This window comes from Rattus norvegicus, chromosome X, assembly GCF_021556685.1.
Source record: "Rattus norvegicus strain SHRSP/BbbUtx chromosome X, alternate assembly SHRSP_T2T, whole genome shotgun sequence".
Lineage (NCBI taxonomy): Eukaryota > Metazoa > Chordata > Mammalia > Rodentia > Muridae > Rattus > Rattus norvegicus.
The window spans coordinates 78,354,269-78,372,222 of NC_141554.1; the positions used below are offsets into that span (position 1 = coordinate 78,354,269).

At 41.9% G+C, this 17,954-nt stretch overlaps 1 protein-coding gene and 1 non-coding gene across 6 annotated transcripts in view; one reads left to right on the forward strand and one right to left on the reverse strand.

The window, feature by feature from the left end:
• Pbdc1 (polysaccharide biosynthesis domain containing 1) overlaps window positions 1-17,954 on the forward strand; it is a 217,252-nt gene that overhangs the window by 169,936 nt on the left and 29,362 nt on the right. The gene's annotated exons all lie outside the window — the stretch shown is intronic.
• Window positions 620-726, reverse strand: LOC120099555 (U6 spliceosomal RNA). The gene has a single exon (XR_015647166.1). It is a non-coding gene; the product is annotated as a U6 spliceosomal RNA (small nuclear RNA).

The following is a 17,954-nucleotide window of genomic DNA, read 5'->3' on the forward strand; positions in this document are numbered from 1 at the left end:
TTAGCAGGACCCAGGGCTTCCCCTTCCAGTGGTGATCTTACTAGGATATTCATTGCTACCTATGAGGTCAGAGTCCAGGGTCAGTCCATGTATAGTCTTTAGGTAGTGGCTTAGTCCCTGGAAGCTCTAGTTGCTTGGCATTGTTGTTCATATGGGGTCTCGAGCCCCTTCAAGCTCTTCCAGTTCTTTCTCTGATTCCTTCAACAGGGGTCCCGTTCTCAGTTCAGTGGTTTGCTGCTGGCATTCGCCTCTGTATTTGCTGTATTCTGGCTGTGTCTCTCAGGAGAGATCTACATCTGGCTCCTGTCGGCCTGCACTTCTTTGCTTCATCCATCTTGTCTAATTGGGTGGCTGTATATGTATGGGCCACATGTGGGGCAGGCTCTGAATGGGTGTTCCTTCTGTGTCTGTTTTAATCTTTGCCTCTCTATTCCCTGCCAAGGGTATTCTTGTTCCCCCTTTTAAAGAAGGAGTGAAGCATTCACATTTTGATCATCCGTCTTGAGTTTCATGTGTTCTATGCATCTAGGGTAATTCAAGCATTTGGGCTAATAGCCACTTATCAATGAGTGCATACCATGTGTGTTTTTCTGTGATTGGGTTACCTCACTCAGGATGAAAAAATATGGAATGCTTCATGAATTTGCGTGTCATCCTTGCGCAGGGGCCATGCTAATCTTCTCTGTATCGTTCCAATTTTAGTATATGTGCTGCCGAAGCGAGCACATTAGTGACAAATCTTAAAAGAAGTAACAGTAGGTGTCAAGTACAACTAGGTATATGTTCATGCTCTATATACTAACCAGCTGTATTAACTGCCATCTATTACAAGAAGAAGCTTCTCCGATGAGAGTTGAGAAACACTTTAATCTGTGGATATAGAAATAAGTCATTAGTAGTAGTTTTTGTTTGTTTTTGTTTTTGTTTTTTGAGATAGGTTTTCTCTGTGTAACCCCAACTGTCCTGGAAAACTTCTCTCTGTAGACCAGGCTGGCCTTCAACTCACAGAGATCTGCCGCTTGTGTGCTGAGATTAAAGGCATGTGCCACCACCACTTAACTAAGGAATAGTTTTAATACTATGTGCAATTAGTAGAATAATAGTTCTTCCCTGGGCCCTGTGACCTATCTAGCACAGGTTCTTGGTCCTTTCTGTAGTGCCAGATTTGTGTTTCATTTCATGGACTTGCGACCTTGAGCCACTCAGGAAGTGGCTCCTTGATCCATTAGCATTCATGCCACTGTTGCACAAGTGAATCTATCTGTTAGGCTAGTCATGGTTGTAGCTTGCAGGGGAGTACCAGCTTGATGTTTCCATATATAATTCAAGTATGTTTCAGTAACGTGGTCTTAACCTCAATTTCTAGTAGGCAGCAGGGAGAACTGACAATAGCCTTAATATTTGGGGGTCTACATGACCTTGTTGGTTGACAGCTCAAAAAGAAGTCATTCATTCCTGGTGAGGTTTCAATTTGCTAGCATGGGGTGTCTAATTAGGGTATTATTTGATGTCATAGAGCAACTCTATTAAAACACATTTTCATGTGTATATATTTTATAAAGATTTGCAGTAGTTGGTTTCTGTATGGCTTTTTAAAAGGGCCTTTTGTGTTAGTTATCCCTCCCCTTTACCTACTCCTCTTCCCTACTATTTACCACCCAGATGTAGGCATTCTTGTTCCACTATTCTCCTTTAGCCTTTTATATTACTGTGTTCTATGTCTCCTCCCTTGATGACTCTTCTCCCTTATGATCCCTTACTAAATCCCTGGTCTCTGTGAGTATCCAAATGGAACACATATTTAATGCAGCCATCAGAAATGAAAGTAAACCTGAGATCTTTACCTTTATGTGTCTGGGTTATGTCATTCAGGATGATTGTTTCTAACTCCATACACTTACTTGTAAATTTCATAATTTAATTTTTCTTAACAGTTGAATGATATTCCATTGAGTAATTGTATCCCATTTACATGGGAGTTGGGCATAAATGACATCATACCCCCAGTTGAAGACTCTTAGTATGTTAACTTGCTGATAGAGGGAGAGATAGTTTTCTCTAAGACTGTAGCTCCTGGTAAAGCACCCACATTCCAGTGGAAGATCATGCCTCCAGGAATAGTTGGGCAGCAAAAGTTTATCTTAAAGATTGTTTTAAAATGGAGACACAAAACTGTGTGTGTAGGGAAAGACATGAATCTGGGAAGAGTTGAAGGAAAGATGATGATTATGATTAAAACACATTGTACAAAACTTGCAACAAACTAGTAAAAATACTCAAAAATTTTAGGTATTTGATAATCAGATCATGACACTGTCAGCTGCAGATAGACTGAGAATATGAGAAACGATGTGAACAGATGGGAGAGACAAAGGAGTGTGGAAGCTATTCTTGGATAATGTGAGACACAACATTGAATATTAATTGCTACTTCAAACTCAAATATATGAAAGCACTAGCAAGTTAATATATTAATATTAAAGCATTAATAAACTAAAAAGTTAAAGTGTGGTCTTTCATCCAAAAGGATTGTGGAATGAGTTAGAAGTGCACATTCCCAGACCAAACTTGCTGAATATGTATCTGCAATTGAGAAAATTTCCAGGTGATTTTCTTTGTTTGTTTAGTTGTTATTGTTTTTTGAGACAGGGTTTCACTATGTAGCCCTAGCTGCCCAGGAACTCTCTGTGTAGACCAGGATAGCCTTGACCTCATAGAGATCTACCTGCCACTGCCTCCCAAGAGCCGAGATGGAAGATGTATGCTACTACATTCAGCTTTCCAGGTGATTTTTATGCAGTTAAAATTTGAGAATTACTGCAAAACTTATAAAAATGTGAAGATCTTTTAAAGAATAAAAAGAAAAATGAATGACAAAAGAAAGAGGGGATATAAAATAATGAATGACATGAACAAGAGACAGAAGCTGGTCAAGCAAAGGAGAGATACCCCCACCCCAAAGCATCAGTTTCAAGAGTGTCCTTGCTGGAGGTCAGGGATGTCAGAAGAGAGTTCTGATGCCTGTTTGTTTATTATTTCCTATGCCAGTACCTTTTCCTAAAAGCTTTAATGCTAGCGTGACTGAAACTGAGGGGAGGCACCTAGACACCATGTTGGGCTAACTGGGCTGAGCCACTAATATCTCACGGCTGCTGCTATCAAACCTGACTGTGTGGGTTTTGTGCCTTTGGAACTGTTTTGTATCTGGTACAGTAAAGAGTTTGGTACAGGGCTAAAAATGTCATTGCATGCTGGAGCAGAGCTTAATGTGCCATTCTTGTGAAAACTTGAGAGAGAAGAATACTGGAAAAACACAGACAGTAGAACTCTGGTTCATGAACTCTTTGGCACTGGGGTCAGGGACTTTATTATCTGCTTCTAGCTCCTGATAATTCCAGGGACCATCTGTGTGATATTTTCGCCAAGAATGTGTTTTCATTCTGTGTTCTGAGAACCTGTGTGAGGCTGAATTTAAAGATAGTGGACTAATTTATTTGGCAGAAGAAATTTCAACACAGGAGCACATTTAGTCTAGTTCTGAGAAAAGAACTGTTCTTAGAGAACAGCACCACTGTTTCTATCCATACAGGAGGTGACAGAGCTGCGGTCTGGGTAATGGGAAATAAGTTTTATCCCAAGATGGCAGCAGAGATAGGCAGCATTATTCATGTAGTAGTAAATTTGAAGACATGAATAGTGCATGATTTGGGGGGCCATGGAAAGCAACTGGGGCCAGGGAACATGTAGTAGGGACAGAATGCCTATAAGTAGGCCCTGAGAGGCCATTGCGTGCAATTGTGAAGGTGAAGCCCAAATCTCAGTAGAAACCCCAGGAAAATGAAGATGCCAAGACTGTGGGATGCCTGCAGAGAAAGGCACAAAGTATGGAGCAGGGGAGGCTGCCAAGCCCCTTGGGACACAGTTGGTTTACTTAACAAGTCCCTGATGTCAGACATGGACTTGAAATGTAATGTTTGCCCAGCTGGTTTAGGATTTTGACTTGGTATGACCACTTCTTTTTATCTCACAGTTCTTCCACTTTGAAATAAGACTGTTTACTATGAGACATTATTTGGTACATGTATGTATCTTTTTTTGAATTTTGTTAGAATTCATAGTCAGGAGACTTTAGACTTTAAGATTTTGGAATTGTTAAAGACTACGAGCACTTTTGAAGTTAGAATAAATGAATTTTAGAGTATAACGTGGCCGTGGGCTTATAGAGCAAGAAGTAGAAAGTTATGGCTTGGAACTGATGCCATCCCATAACTCCCTGCACCCAAATCCCGTGGGGAAGAGAGCTGAACACCCAGGAGTGTAGACATCCTGAGACCGCAGGACAGACTGCCACCTCTGCACACCTCGGCCCACATCCCTGGTCCAAAGGAAACTGCACAGTACCTATGGACAGAGGGATATAGGAAAGGTCGGCCGCTAGTACCTGTGGTTCTGGTCTGCGCCCAAGACCAAATTGATCCGGCCAAACAGCTCTCTGCACCCAAATCATATGGGGGAGAGAGCTGGACCCTCAGAAGTGTGGATATTCCTGAGAAGTCAGAGGAGAATACCCTCTGCCCACAGTCCAGACCGAAGAGGGAATCTCATAGTGCCAACTGTGCCCTCTGGGTGCAAGAACCTAGGAGCAATCAGGGGCAGGACCTTTTGATTCCAGTCCACACCTAGAGCTGGAAGACCATCTCCAGAAGTACCAACACACCTGAGAGCAGAGGTAAGACCAACTTTTCTGATACCAAGTGACCTGCCTGGTGGATTCAGAATACACAGAGGCAGAAGTTCTCTGGGTCAGGGAACTTCCTGTTTCTGGCTCTGCCCGGAAGTGAACGAATACTATCCCACAGTTCACTGCACCCAAATCCCGTGGGGAAGAGAGCTGAACACCCAGGAGTGCAGACATCCCGAGGCCACAGGACAAACTGCCACCTCTGCACACCTCGGCCCACATCCCTGGTCCAAGGGGAAACTGCACAGTGCCTCTGGACAGAGGGATATAGGAACAGACGGCCGGTGGTACCCACGGTTCTGGTGTGCACCCAGGACGGAACTGAACCAGCCAAACAGCTCCCTGTACCCAAATCCCGGGGGGAGGGGGGAGAGCTGGAACCTCAGAAGTGTGGACACTCCTGAGAACTCAGAGGAGACTATCCTCTGCCCACAGTCTAGACCCAAGAGGGAATTGCATAGTGGATCAAGGACCTCCATATCAAACCAGATACACTCAAATAGAAGTAAAAGTGGGAAAGAGTCTCAAACACATGGGCATTGGGGAAAATTTCCTGAACAAAACACCAATGGCTTATGCTCTAAGATCAAGAATCGACAAATGGGGGTTGGGGATTTAGCTCAGTGGTAGAGCGCTTGCCTAGCGAGCGCAAGGCCCTGGGTTCGGTCCCCAGCTCCGAAAAAAAAAAAAAAAAAAGAATCGACAAATAGGACCTCATAAAACTGCAAAGCTTCTGTAAGGCAAAAGACACTGTCATTAGGACAAAATGGCAACCAACAGATTGGGAAAAGATCTTTACCAATCCTACATCTGATAGAAGGCTAATATCCAAAATATACAAAGAACTCAAGAAGTTAGACTCCAGAGAGCCAAATAACCCTATTAAAAATGGGGTACAGAACTAAACAAAACATTCTCAGCTGAGGATTATTGAATGGCCAAAAAGTACCTAAAGAAATGTTCAACATCTTTAGTCATAATGGAAATGCAAGTCAAAACAACCCTGAGATTCCACCTCACACCAGTCAGAATGGCTAAGATCAAAACTCAGGTGACGGCAGATGCTGGCGAGGATGTAGAGAAAGAGGAACACTCCTCCATTGTTGGTGGGATTGCAGACTGGTACAACCATTCTGGAAATCAGTCTGGAGGTTCCTCAGAAAATTGGACATTGCACTACCTGAGGACCCATCTATACCTCTCTTGGGCATATACCCAAAAGATGCTCCAACATACAGCAAAGACACATGTTCCACTATGTTCATAGCAGCATTATTTATAATAGCCAGAAGCTGGAAAGAATCCAGATACCCTTCAACAGAAGAATGGATTCAAAAAATGTGGTACATCTACACAATGGAATATTACTCATCTATCAAAAACAATGACTTTGGGGTTGGGGATTTAGCTCAGTGGTAGAGCGCTTGCCTAGCAAACGCAAGGCCCTGGGTTCGGTCCCCAGCTCCAGAAAAAAAAAAAAACAAAAAAACAAAAAAACAAAAAAAAAAACAATGACTTCATGAGATACATAGGCAAATGGAATGAACTCGAAAATATCATCCTGAGTGAGGTAACTCAGTCACAAAAACATACTTGGTATGCACTCATTGATAAGTGGATATTAGCCAAAAAGCTCGAATTACTCAAGATGCAATCCACAGACCACAGGCAGCTCCAGAAGAAGAATGACTAAAATGTGGATGCTCCCACTCCTTCTTAAAAGGGGAAAATTATCCATAGGAGGGGATATGGAAGCAAAGTTTAGAGCAGCAACTCAAGGAATGGCCATTCAGAGCCTGACACACATGGGGCCCATACACACACACACACACACACACACACACACACACACATATATATATATATATATATATATATATATATATATATATATATATATATATATATATATATCCACCAAAACTAGGTAAGATTGATGAAGCTAAAAAATGCATGCTGAAAGGGACCAGATATAGATCTTTCCTGAGTGACACATCCAGAGCACGGCCGATACAGATGTCAATGCTAACAGCAAACCACTGAACTGAGAACAGGACCCCCTTGGGGGAAATTAGAGGAAGGATTGGAAGAGTTGAAGGAGCTTGCAACCCCATAAAAACAACAATGCCAACCAACCAGAGCTTCCAGGGACTACAGATAGACTATACAGGGATTGACCCAGGGCTCCAACTGCATATGTAGCAAAGAATAGCCTTGTTGGGGCACCAGTGGAAAGGGAAGCCCTTGGTCTATCAAGGTTGGACCCCCATTGCAGGGGAATATGGGGAGGCAGTAAGGGGGAGGTATGGGGAGAATGCCTGTATGGGGGAGGGGGAGGGGAGGGAGGCTTAAGGACAGGAAACTGGGAAGGGGAATAACATTTGAAATGTATGTAAAGAAATATATCTAATAAAAATTTTAAAAAAGAAAATGCCATTCATAGTAATAAAGGAATAAAAAAAGCAAAAAGAAAAAGAAAGAAAGAAAGTTACGGCTTCAAAGTAGTACATTTGAGTGTCAAGTTGACAAGATATGGACTCGTAAAAGTTGTTAACTTTCAGCCTAACAGAACCTAGAATCACCTGGAAGATGGGCCTACCTGTGGGACATTCTCTTCACTGTGTTAATTGATGTGGGAATGCTCATCCTAATTGTGCGTGAGACCAGCCCATTGGTAGGAGACCCTGGACTGCACATGAGTGGACAGAGCAAGTTGAGTATGCATGTGTAATGTGATTAGCTGTTTCTGTTTTTTTAATTTAATTTCAATGTTTACTTATTCACTTTACATCCTGATCACTGCCCCCTCCCACAATCCTTCCCTCATTCCTTCTTCCCTTCTCCTTTGAGTATATGGAGGCCCTCCTGGGTATCCCCCATCTACACTGGCACTTAAGTCTCTTTGAGGCTCCTCACTTCTTTTTCTACAGAGGCATAACAAGGCATCCCAGCTAGAAGAGCATATCCCACAGACAGGCAACAGATTTGGGATAGCCTTCAGTTGTTCAGGACCCACATGACAACCAAGCTGTGCAGGGAAGTCTATGTCCAGCCAGTGTATGTTCTTTGGTTGGTGGTTCAGTCTCTGAGAGCCACAAGGGTCCAGGTTAGTTGATTCTGTTGGTCTTCCTGTGGAATTCCTATCCCCCTGGGGGCTGCAATCCTTCCTCCTATTCTTCCATAAGTGTCCTCAAGCTTCATCCAGTGTTTGGTTATGGGTGTCTGCATCTGTCTGAGTCAGCTACTGGGTGAAGTCTCTCAGAGGACAGCCATGCTAGACTCCTGTCTGCAAGCATAATAGAGTATCATTAATAGTGTCAGGGATTGGTGCTTGGCCATGGGATGGGTCTCAAGTTGGGCCAGTTATTGGCTGGCCATTCCCTTGGTCTCTGCTGCATTTGGTGTGCTTGAATTTCCTGAGTTAGGTAACCCAGACCTAAAAAGACATGAATCACATGTACTCACGCATAAGTGGATATTAGCCATAAAGTACAGGCTACACTCCACAGACCCAAAGAAGCTAAACAAGAAGGAAGGACCAAACGAGGGAGCTTGACTCTCACTTAGAATGGGGATAAAATAGTAGTAAGAAGCAGACAGAGGAAGGGAACCGTTTCTAATACTTAATGCCTTGATTTCTCTGCTATGATAGACTGTAGCCTAGAACTGTGAGTTAAATTCCCTTTCCCATAAGTTTCTTTAGTCAGGATATTTAATCATGGCAACAGGAAAAAATACTAGGAAAAATTTCTTTTTTATTGGCTATTTTATGTATTCATATTTCAAATGTTATCCCCTTTACCCCCTCCCCATCCCACCTTCCCCCTCCCCCTGCTTTTATGAAGATGCTCCCACTCCCACCCACCCACTCCAACCTCAATGCCCTGTCATTCTCCTACTCTGGAGAAACGAGCCTTTACAGGACCAGGGGCTTCTTCTCCTATTGATGCTGGACAATACCATCCTTTGCTACATATGTGGTTGTAGCCATGGGTCCCTCCATGTGTACTCATTGGTTGGTAGTTTAATACCTGGACCTCGGCTGGGGTTGTGGGGGAGTTCTGGTTAGCTGATATTGTTGTTCTTCCTATAGTGTTGCAAACCCCTTCAGCTTCTTCAGTCCTTTCTCTAACTTCTCCATTGGGATCCTCTGCTCACTCCTATGATTAGCTGCAAGCATTCTCATCTGTATCAGTAAGGCTCTGGCAGAGCCTCTCAGGAGACATCCATCAGGCTGCTGTCAGCAAGTACTTCTTGGCATCAGCAATAATGAGTAGGTTTGGTGGCTGCGTATGGGATGGATCCCCAGGTGGGGCAGTCTCTGAATGACCTTTCCTTCAGTCATGATCCACTCTGTCCCTGTACTTCCTCCGTGAGTATTTTGTTTCCCCTTCTAAGAATGACTGATGTATCCACATTTTGGTCTTCCTTCTTGAGCTTCATATGGTCTGTGAATGTTATCCAATGTATTCCACGCTTTTGGGTTAATATCCTCCAATAAGTCAGTGAGTTCATACCATGTGTGTTCTTTTGTGACTGGGTTATCTCACTCAGGATGATATTTTCTAGTTCCATCCATTTGCCTAAGATTTTCATGTAGTCATTGTTTTTAATAGCTGAGTAGTACTCCATTGTGTAGATGTACCACATTTTCTGTATCCATTCCTCTCTTGAAGGACATATGGTTCTTTCCAGCTTCTGGCTATTATAAATAAGGCTTCTATGAACATAGTGGAACATGTGTCCTCATTATATGTCAGAGCATCTTTTAGACAGGAGGAATTTCTTTTCTCATCTAATCTATTTGGAGTTCGGTATGCTTATGGACATCTCTTTCTTTAGGTTTGGTAAGTTTTCTTTCTATAATTTTTGAAGATATTTACTGGCCCTTTAAGTTGGGAATCTTCACTCTCTTCTATATCTATTGTCCTTAGGTTTGATCTTCTCATTGTGTCCTGAATTTCCTGGATGTTGGGGGTTAGGAGATTTTTCCATTTTGCATTTTCTTTGGTTGTTGTGTCAATGTTTTCTATAGTATCTTCTTCCCCTAAGATAATCTTTTCTATCTCTTGTATTGTGTTGGTGATGCTTGCATCTATGACTCCTGATCTCTTTCCTAGGTTTTCTATCTCCAGGGTTGTCTCCCTTTGTGATGTCTTTATTGTTTCTATTTTCATTTTTAGATCCTGGATGGTTTTGTTCAATTCCTTCACCTGTTTGGTTGTATTTTCCTGTAATTCTTTAAGGAAATTTTGTGTTTCCCCTTTAAAGTCTTCTACCTGTTTACCTGTATTGCCCTGTATTTCTTTAAGGGAGCTATTTATGTCCTTCTTAAAGTTCTCTAGCATCAGCATTAGATGTGATTTTAAATCAGAATCTTGCTTTTTCAGGTGTGTTGCTGTATCCAGGACTTGCTGTGGTGGTAGAACTGGGTTCTGAAGATGCCAAGTGGCTTTGGTTTCTGTTGCTTAGTTTCTTTCACTTGCCTCTCGCCATCTGCTTCTCTCTGGTATTAGCTGGTCTTGTTATCTCTAACAGTGGCTTGACCCGCCTGTAAGTCTGTATGTCAGCACTTCTGGGAGACCAGCTCTCTCCAGGCAGGATTTGGGTACCTAGAGCTGTGGCACAGGGTCAGCTCTGGGTACAGACTAAAACCAGAAGGATCCCTCACCAGACTGCTCCTCGATTCCTGTCTTCTCTCTACTTCTAATCAATATATGTCTTGAAGGCTTAGAGCAATAATATAAGAGAAATAATATAAAGGCAATATAAATAGTCAAAGAAGTAAAAGTGTCCTTATTTACAGCTGATAGGGTTCTATACGTAAGAGAGACTAAAGACTCGAGACCGCAGAGTTGACAACACATTTGGCAAAATACCAGGATATAAAACATAGAAAAATCACTAGCATTCCTATATACTTACATACATACTGATAACCAAATTAATGAGGGTTGAGTAAGGAAGGCTGGAGATGTGGATTAGTTGGCAGATTATTTGCTTAGTATGAAGGAAGTCCTGTGTTTAGTCTTCAATTTCACATAAAACTGGGCAAAATGGTGCATATTTGTAATTCCAGCCCTCAGCAGTAATGACATTAGGATCAAAAATTCAAAATCATCCTAGATACTTTATAAGTTTGAGGCTAGCCTATCCTATGTGAGACTCTACCCACCTCCCACCCCACAAAATAAATGAAAGGAATATTCCCATTTACAATGACGTAAAAATAAACAAAATGCATTGAAATAAACCTAGCTAAAATCAAAGACCTCTAAAATGAAAGTTTTAAAACACTTAGAATTTGAAGAAGACACCATAATCACATATTAGAAAAATCAATATTATGAAAATGGATATTTCACCAAGTACAATCTACAGGTTTAATGCAATACCAATCAAAAATCTCATGCCATTCTTCACAGAAATACAAAAGGCAATTTTAATGTTCACATGTAAACATAAAACATAACACATAGCCAATGAAACTCCAAGAAAAAATAATTCTGATGGGTAGAAATAATATTTTGAAAACTACCAAAAGCAATTTACATATTCAACATCATTTCAATCAAAATACACACAATATTTTTTACAGAAATTTGAAAAAAACATCCAAAACTTTATATGGAACCAGAAGAGACCTTAGATAAGCAAAGGAAACCTGAGCAAAGGAATGCTACTGGAGGGATTGCTATTCCAGACTTCAGGCCATTATAAAGATTCCAGTGGCTTGAATGAGGATGGCCCCCATAGGCTCATATGTTTGAATGGATTGTCCCTACTTGGTAGACTGTTTAGGAAAGGTTAGGAAGTATGGCCTTGTTGGAGGATGTGTGTCACTGGAGGTGGACTTTGAGATTTCAAAAGCCTATACTAGGTCCATCCCCTCCTCCTCCTCCTCCTCCTCCTCCTCCTCCTCCTCCTCCTCCTCCTCTTCCTCCTTCCCTCTTCTCTATCTTTCCAAGAAGATGTGAGCCTGCTTCAGTACCATGCCTGCTACCATGCTTCCTTCCACAATGAACATGAACTAACCTAACCCCCTGAAACTCTAGCAAGCCCCTAATTAAACACTTTCTTTTTTTATAAATTGTCTTGGTCATGGTGTCTTTTCATGGCAATAGAACGGTAACTAAGACATAAGTATAGTAATAAAAACAATATGGTACTGACATAAAAACAGACATGTAGACTGGGGAAATAAAATGGAAGACCCAAACACAAGTACTCAAAACTACAGCCATATGATATTTGGTCAAGAGGCAAAATAAATTAATTGGAGAAAATACAGCATCTTTAATAAATGGTGCTGAGAAAACTGGAAAAAATGTGCAGAAAAATGAAGTTAGACTCTTATCCCTCGCCCTATATAAAAATTAGATCCAAGTGGATCAAAGACCTCAATTTGAAACCCAAAATACTAAAAATGTTACAGGGAAACATATGCAGTTCCCTATAAGATACAGCATAGGAAAGGACTTTCTCAACAGGACTCCATTTTCCAAAGAACAATAGTTGATAACTGTGACCTCATAAAACAAAAATCTTCTGGATGGTTAAGAAAACTATTTATTGAAAAGAAAGCAACTGAATGAGTCTTTCTTTGCTTATACATTTGATAGAAGATTAATATGGAAAATATAAAAAACTAAAAAAGAAAAAGACACACAAAATGGGCTAGGGATTTAAACAGAGTTCTCAATGAAAGAAATAAAGCTGACTAAGAAATACCACAAAAAGTGTCCATTATCCTTAGCTATTGGAGAAATACAAATTAGAATGGCTTTGAGATTCCATCTCACCCCAGTCAAAAATGGTGGAGATTATCAAAATGACTGACCATGACTGCTGGTGAGGATGTGTAGAAAGAGGACCACTGTATCTGCTGTTGATGGGAAGGAAAATTGGTGCAGCCACTCAGTATGCAAGATCCTCAAAAACCTAAAAATAAATCTATAACCAAGCTAAACCACCCCTGGGTACATGCCCAGAGGATTCAGCATTGTACTCCACAGTATTTGATCAGCAGATTTCATAGCTGCCTTATTCACAATGTTTAAGAAATTAGTACAATATAAATATCCTTGAGCAGATGAATGGATATAATAAAAATGTGGTACATATATGCAATAGCATATTACTTAAGTGTAAAAAATTAAATCATTAAATTTGCAGGTAAAGGGGTGAACCTAGAACAGATTGTATTGAGAGAGTTGACTCAGACACAGAAAGACAAATGCTGCTTATTCTCTCTCATTTGTAGTTCTTCACTCCAAATGAACAGACATGAGTTACAATATAGAGTAACCATAATAACAGGAAAATATAAAGGGACCATCAGTGTGGGTGAGGTGAGAGGGAATAACAGGATGTAGATGATATGAAGTGGAAAATAGAATAATGGGAAGGGGCTTCAACCAGGGAGGAGAGAAGTAAGTCAATATAGAGGACAAGGAGGGACAAATAACACCAAGGTTGTTTGATAAAGCCTCAAGGAGTCATATTATTTTATATTTACTCAAATTATACACAATACATGCACAGGTGCACGTGCACGTGCGCGCGCGCGCACACACACACACACACACACACACACACACACACACACAGAAGTTAAGCCACTTGGGCTGACAAATTTCCCCTCAAGAACCCTATGAGAAACATGAAAACTCCAGTTGAAAGGTTGGTCGAGGTAGTCCCAAGTCACTTCTAAAACAATGTAGGCTATCAATGTTGCCTTTGTTGCTAGCAGAGGTTTAAGGTAGGCCACTATTGCTAAAAGCACCAAACATTTTGAACACATGACTTAGATGACTGGCTATCTGACTTGAAAGTCTTTTTTTCTGCAGTCTAGTTTCCATGATTCCAGAAAATACTATGCAAGCTGCCAAGAGAGGGAAGCAATTAAATAGCCCTACTCAGCTATAGCACCTATGAACCACAACAATGACCACCATGGAAAAGTATGCAGAAAGGTGCAATAAGTGCCACTCACATGTCAGTGGCAACCAACAGCTGTCTAATTGAACTTAAGGCCCACTCAACAGGAAGGAAATCATGCCTGGGACTAGAAACCTGGCCAACTTCTCAGGACTAGTGAGGTCATGGGTCTTAAAATCTACTAGTGTCATTTTTCTAGACCAACTTAATTCCTTACTGCATTTTAAAACTTATCCTTATACCCACAGATAATTGTAGCTTATCTTTCATCAAAGAAGCCTCTCTTTATAGCTTTACAGACCATCACAGAAAACCCGCAACTGACCATGATGCAGAGATCAACAGAGAGGGAAAAGAAATCAATGAAACAATGCATAGAGCTCAGTCCCAAGAGATGTGTCTACATCACAGTTCCTGCATCTATGATTCAAACATCTCGGAAGAAGGGATGGAAAGATTGTGAGAGCCAGAATACCAGGAAGTCTGCTATTCAATGGTCTCTCCTAGAAATGACTACATAAAACGTCTGAAAAAGGGTCTTCCTGGTTGCTGCCGCTGCAGAGAGTCCGTGGGCAGCACCCCACGAGCGAACTTGAGCCTCGGGACCACAGGTAAGACCAACTTTTCTGCTGCAAGAAAGCTGCCTGGTGAGCTTGGGACACACGGAAGCAGAATTCCTCTAGGACCGGGCACGTTCTGTGTTTACCGGAAGTCCCACACCCGCGGATCCCGGCCCGCAGCAGCTCTCTGCTCCAAGACCCCGTGAGAGAGAGACCCAACCGCCTGGTCAGGTGGGCACTCCTGAGGCTGCAGAGCGGAAGAGACCACCAACACTGCTCACCCCTGCCCACATCCCTGGCCCAAGAGGAAACTGTATAAGGCCTCTGGGCTCCCATGGGGGAGGGCCCAGGAGCGGCAGGACCCCTGCCTGAGACACTGCCGGAACCTGAAGGAAACAGACCGGATAAACAGTTCTCTGCACCCAAATCCCGTGGGAGGGAGAGCTAAACTTTCAGAGAGGCAGACAAGCCTGGGAAACCAGAAGAGACTGCTCTCTGCACACACATCTCGGATGCCAGAGGAAAACACCAAAGGCCATTTGGAACCCTGGTGCACTGAAGCTCCCGGAAGGGGCGGCACAGGTATTCCTGGTTGCGGCCGCCGCAGAGAGCCTGTGGGCAGCACCCCATGAGCGAACTTGAACCTCGTGACCACAGGTAAGACCAACTTTTCTGCTGCAAGAAAGCTGCCTGGTGAACTCAAGACACAGGCCCACAGGAACAGCTGAAGACCTGTAGAGAGGAAAAACTACAGGCCCGAAAGCAGAGCACTCTGTCCCCATAACTGACTGAAAGAGAGGAAAACAGGTCTACAGCACTCCTGACACACAGGCTTATAGGACAGTCTAGCCACTGTCAGAAATAGCAGAACAAAGTAACACTAGAGATAATCTGATGGCGAGAGGCAAGCGCAGGAACCCAAGTAACAGAAACCAAGACTACTTGGCATCATCGGAGCCCAATTCTCCCACCAAAACAAACATGGAATATCCAAACACACCAGAAAAGCAAGATCTAGTTTCAAAATCATATTTGATCATGATGCTGGAGGACTTCAAGAAAGATGTGAAGAACTCCCTTAGGGAAACACAGGAAAACATTAATAAACAAGTAGAAGCCTACAGAGAGGAATCGCAAAAATCCCTGAAAGAATTCCAGGAAAACACAATCAAACAGTTGAAGGAATTAAAAATGAAAATAGAGAATTCACAGCTGAGGAATGCCGAATGGCGGAGAAACACCTAAAGAAATGTTCAACATCTTTAGTCATAAGGGAAATGCAAATCAAAACAACCCTGAGATTTCACCTCACACCAGTGAGAATGGCTAAGATCAAAAACTCAGGGGACAACAGATGCTGGCGAGGATGTGGAGAAAGAGGAACACTCCTCCATTGTTGGTGGGATTGCAAACTGGTACAACCACTCTGGAAATCAGTCTGGAGGTTCCTCAGAAAATTGGACATTGAACTGCCTGAGGATCCAGCTATACCTCTCTTGGGCATATACCCAAAAGATGCCCCAACATATAAAAAAGACACGTGCTCCACTATGTTCATAGCAGCCTTATTTATAATAGCCAGAAGCTGGAAAGAACCCAGATGCCCTTCAAAGAGGAATGGATACAGAAAATGTGGTACATCTACACAATGGAATATTACTCAGCTATCAAAAACAATGACTTTATGAAATTCGTAGGCAAATGGTTGGAACTGGAAAATATCATCCTGAGTGAGCTAACCCAATCACAGAAAGACATACATGGTATGCACTCATTGATAAGTGGCTATTAGCCCAAATGCTTGAATTACCCTAGATCCCTAGAACAAACGAAACTCAAGACGGATGATCAAAATGTGAATGCTTCACTCCTTCTTTAAATGAGGAAAAAGAATACCCTTGGCAGGGAAGGGAGAGGCAAAGATTAAAACAGAGACTGGCGTTGAGTATATGATGTGAAACTCATAAAGAATGAGATATGGCCCTTTGTGGTTATATATGCAAATATTTTAAAAATATACTCTGAATGTCAAAATGACTGGCCATTTTATAAATTACACACACACACACACACACATATATATATATACTCAGTTAATAATTCAAAATTCATTTCTAGAAACACCTCACCAATCTACTCTCATCACCCAGTCTAACACATACACTGTTATCATATTACTAGTTTTGCATTTCTCTGCTTATGAGTTAGAAAATATCTTTTTATCATGATTTTTGTCGTTTGAAACTAAAATGTAATTATCTTATTTCCTTCTTCCCTTTCTTTTCTCCAGCCCATCCCCCTTGCTCTCTCTCAACTTCATGATCTCTTGTCTGCATGTGTGCATGTATACACACACACACACACACACACACACACACACACACACACACATTTCTAGATATATAAATATAGCTTTCTCAGTCCATATGGTGTTATTTGTGTGTATATGATTCCAGGGCTAACCATTTGACATTAGATAAGCAATTGGGAGGGTGCTTTTCTCTGAGAAAGACTATTTCCCCCATCAGCATTCCTTAGCTGGCTGTCGTTCTCGGTCTAGGGTTGGGGCCCCATAACATTTCCTTGTTCCATGTTAGCATGTCTATTGTCTTTTTTCACATCATGTATAAGCAGCCGCACTGATAACATTTCATATTTAGGATATGCTATATTGCAGCAAACTCCCAGTTCCTCTGGCTCTTACAAATATTAAGCTTTCATTTCTAGTGCAATCCCTGAGCATACAGAGCAGAAGATGTATTAGAAGTGTACCAGCTGGGGCTGGACGCACACTCACCCATTCTCTGCAGTTTGATCAGTTGTCATCTGTAATGCTCTCTGCCTGTTGAAAGAGACATTTCTTTGTTGAAGGGTACAATTTTATACCTATGAGAAAAAATATTAGGAATTATACTGATTCAGTAAAGCGGTGTTTGTAGGCTCTCCTCCAAGATACATGACTTCACTGGTCTGGGTGTCCCCCATTTCCTTATGAGCCGTTCACCATTAGCCCACGTGGCAAAGGGAGCAGAAGCAGCAAGCAGCATGAGTATGGCTGAAAGAAGTTCCAGGAGTCAGTTTCAGAGAGACAGCTCATTTTATTGTCCCAGGGGTAAGGTATATAAGGGTTCATATGGTCATGGGCAAGAATGGCTGATTGGTCATAACACACGACTTATTTATCCTATGTAGGTGGGGCAAGTGTAAGACTGCTGAATCATGCAGAGCTTGCAGGAAGCTGTGTCTGGTTATCCTTCAAATAAGGTCAAGCACCTGCGCTTAGAGACACTTTCCAATTAAGGTTAGGCTGAGAAGTGGAAATCCCACTGAGAAAGGGAGTCCACCAATTTGCACCAAGCTCAGAGAGCTATCCAGACATGGTGAACTGTGACATTAATAGCAGGATCCTCTAACACACACTGGTCCTGGGGAGTTTACTAGGATCCCAGTACCCTCTGGTTGACTAGGCCTTATGTCCAGTTAGAGGGTTGTTGGTTACTGTTAATTTGTGTATGCCGCTGATGCACTTTTAGAGATATTGTGCCATGTTGGTGGTTGTTTTATTTTTTAGATATCATAACTGAGTAGGACTATCGGTTGATTCTCTCTTTTGGAAGCTTACATGGTAACTTCTGGTTTCATGAATTCATTGTTTTTAATAGCATAGTAGTACTCCATTATGTAAATTGTACCACATTTTCTGTATCCATTCT